Consider the following 3,922-nt stretch of genomic DNA (forward strand, 5'->3'; position numbering starts at 1 on the left):
GGATGATATCAAACATTTAAAGCCTTTAACACGTATAATATAAAATGCAACAGGCCCAAAGTGTTTCCATGCGTCTCAGCGCAAAGATCAGAGTGACTGCATGAGTTCAGGGGCATCGAACATTAAACCGAGGGAACAGTTTAAACTCTGATATACAGTGATTACATGGTTAAAGTCCTTTTATAGTGTCAGATAATTTGCTTTAAAAGGTGCTAAAATAAGGGAGACGGGTGAGGGGAGGCCACTTTATGTAAATGTTGATCCTTGTTCTGTAAATAAGATAAACACACGTGCACAAAGATGATTACTGTCGAATAAACTCATAAACTGTCCTTTTTTGTCTCACCTTCAACTTCTTATCCTGGATCAGGTCTCAGGGGCAGCAGCTCCAGCCTCTGATCCTGGGTCGGGTCTCAGGGGCAGCAGCTCCAGCCTCTGATCCTGGATCAGGTCTCAGGGGCAGCAGCTCCAGCCTCTGATCCTGGATCAGGTCTCAGGGGCAGCAGCTCCAGCCTCTGGTCCTGGATCAGGTCTCAGGGGCAGCAGCTCCAGCCTCTGGTCCTGGATCAGGTCTCAGGGGCAGCAGCTCCAGCCTCTGATCCTGGATCAGGTCTCAGGGGCAGCAGCTCCAGCCTCTGATCCTGGATCAGGACATGGGCAGCAGCTCCAGTCTCTGATCCTGGATCAGGTCTCAGGGGCAGCAGCTCCAGCCTCTGATCCTGGATCAGGTCTCAGGGGCAGCAGCTCCAGCAGGGACCCAAAACTTCCCTTTCCCGGGCCACATTAACCAGCTCTAACTGGGGGATCCTGAGGCGTTCACAGGCCAGTGTGGAGATCTAATCTCAAGCGTGCCGCTCCTAGACGTGGTACGGTTGCACTCACACTGGTCAAAGGAACCAGACTTTAGCCGTGACACATGCTGGGGCACGGTACGGAGGAACAGTGGGAGTGCGCCCTTAGACGGTAACCCTAGATTTGCGTAAACTTGCAAAAACGTTTGTGAGACTCGCTTCCCGACCACCTGTACCGACCCTCAGACCTGAAGGCCTGACTCTGAGCATCCACCTGAGTCCTTTACACAGAAGTCAGTGTGAAGGCTGTCAGACCAGGAAAGTCGGGGAGTGGCTCATTGTTGAAGTCATGATTCAAACTCTTCGGCCTTTGGCAATAAAAAAAACATGAATGCATGTGAAAGTAACACACAGTTAAATTAGGAAGGTAAATTCAAAGTGTGTTCAATGAAAGGAGATCAGTGATCTCTGAAAGACTCGAAGTGAAGGTTTAACGTTCAAAGACAAACTGAAGTTTCATTATGAATTTAACTTTTGGTTTTACAGTGTGTGTGTGTGTGTGTGTGTGTGTGTGTGTGTGTGTGTGTGCGTGTACTGAGTCAGGTAAGTGTGTGTACTGAGTCGAGTCAGGTCAGGTGAGGTGTGTGTGTGTGTGAGGCAGTCTTATCTCATGGGACCTTTGCTCTCTGATAACGTCTGAATAGTCCCTCAGTGCACTCATCAGGAACATGCAGCTGAGCTCAGATTAAAGCCTCTGTTGCTGTTCGGAGGCCGATCCCAAACCAACAGTTATAGATGTGAACAGGACAGGAGGAGTTTTATAATGTGCACATAAATCTACAGATTACAGTTTCATTTCATAACAGTAAGTAACTGAAACCATCTGTCAGTGTTTACTGTTCTTCCAGTTATGGGACGTATTTAGGGGGCGTGGCCTGCTGAAGGAAAACAAGAACTTGCAACTTTATTCTCTTTGTGTGGAGAAAACCCGGTGAAGCAGCTGCTCTCTGAACCCACAACAGTCGCATCCTCCCAACAGTCGGGGGCGGTGCAGGCGGTGCGGTCGGGGGGCGGTGCAGGTGGTGCAGTCGGTGCAGGTGTGCTCCAGAGAAAGCTGCGGCTGTGACCCGCCGATAAACTCGATGTGAAGAAGAATAAAACCAGGAAGACTTCACTGGACTTCCCCTGGACCCAAGTGCGACACGGATCCGCAGGTGAGTGTGTTTCCTGCAACTCTGACGGTAAAAGACGGGAACAGACGGTGACTCTAACGGTAACAGACGGGAACAGACGGGAACAGACGGTGACAGACGCGCTCCGGGTGCTGCAGGTCCTTGTTAATCATCCCCGGGGCTCTTTGTCCGAAACCCCCGCGTATGACCGGAGAGTGTGTGACCGGAGTGTGTGTGTGTGACCCGACAAAGTGAAAGTAAAACAACACTTTTTAAAATGGATGAACATTTGAAACGTTAATTTCAAAAACAGCTGCAGAATTTTGTCCTGTGTGTTTTTAAAGTGACTGAGTTCAGTAAACAGGAACAGGGGACATGAGCCAAAGCACACAGGAGCTGATCTCCTGCTGGTTCTCCACCAACGAGTTTCCTCTTTTTTTGTTTATTTTAAAGAACTTTATTTATTTACACACACACACACACACACACACACACACACACACACGCACACACACACACAGCAAAACATACAGTCCATGTTTTATAAAAATAATCTGTGTGCAATCAGCCAAATGTGCAAAGTCAGTGGTAAAGTGCATCAGGTGCATAAAACGCTGTGTGTCAGAAGGTCAAAATGTCCCTGTCCTGTTGAGTTGAAGCCCCGCCCACAGAGACTTCCTGATCCAATCAGGAAGCCCCGCCCACAGAGACTTCCTGATCCAATCAGGAAGCCCCGCCCACAGAGACTTCCTGATCCAATCGGGAAGCTCCAAAAGCTGGTAAATGGACTTCTGTAGCACCTTTCTAGTGTCAAGGTGCTTTTACACTTGTCACATTCACCCTGATGGCAGTGGATGTCTACACACCATCTAATCTAATCTGACCATGCACACACACCACATTCACACACACACACACACACACACACACACACACACACACACCCATGTGCAGCACAGGGAGTGTTTAGGGCAGGGGCGTCACAGTGGGCCAAATTTAAAAACTCGAACAAAGTTAAGGGCCAAAAAAAAAGGCTGCAAACGTGCATGTGTTCCCTTCTCTCAAGATGTGTCACGTTGACTCTTTCCAGTGCAGCTCCTTGTTCTTGTCGTGGTGTTTCTTATTTGATATTGTTTTGTTACCGCCATGGTGGCTCTGCAAGGTCTCTACCTTCAGACACAGATCACCTGCTGAAGCTGCCGTCCTCCATCTTTCTTTGGGGCGTTTTTGGGGAGGGGTGGATTCAGTGTGTCTGCAGAGACTGGTAGCATGGATGCTCATGTGTGTGAACAGAAAAGTAGACGTGTGTGTGCTTTATACTCACGGGCCAGCTCTCACAGAACCTGGATATGATCTTAGGGCCAAATATAATTACACCACCTGAGTTTGACCCCCCTGATTTAGGGGGTCAGCGTCCCGCCCATGGACACTTCCACATGTGGACCGTGCAGTCTCTCATTGAGCCCCATGTTAAACACAGCATCATTAAACCTGTTTACGGACAAAAGAACATTGTAGTCTGTGTGTTGAGCTCATGAAAAGTTAGAGGGGACTTGGATCTGATGTTGCACCGCGTGTGTTCACCATGAGCCGTGTGACGGTTTCAAAATGAATGTATGTGTTTGAAAGGCTTTCACTTCCATGAGTGAGTGTCTCTACCTGAACCTCCTCACCAGAGAGAGCGGCGTTCCTGAGCTCAGTTTGGTTTTGTCTTCGCCTGCTGAGCGTCAGCGCTGGACAGCCGTGCACGTCATCCCTGTGCCTGTCTTTCCCCGTGTTGCTCCTGTGAGTGACGCTCCGGGTGTTGAGTTCTTTACAGAAAGTCTTTTGTGTGCATGTGTGTGTTTGCACCTGATCGTGTGTGTCCACTTTAAACCTGTTTCTCCTTTGACGGCTCAGGTGCCTGCTCTCTGCATCATCAGCTGTTTGCTCGGTGTCATCTCCACACGGACGTCTCTC

The sequence above is a fragment of the Echiichthys vipera genome (genome assembly GCF_963691815.1).
Source record: "Echiichthys vipera genome assembly, chromosome: 9".
Classification (NCBI taxonomy): Eukaryota; Metazoa; Chordata; class Actinopteri; order Perciformes; family Trachinidae; genus Echiichthys; species Echiichthys vipera.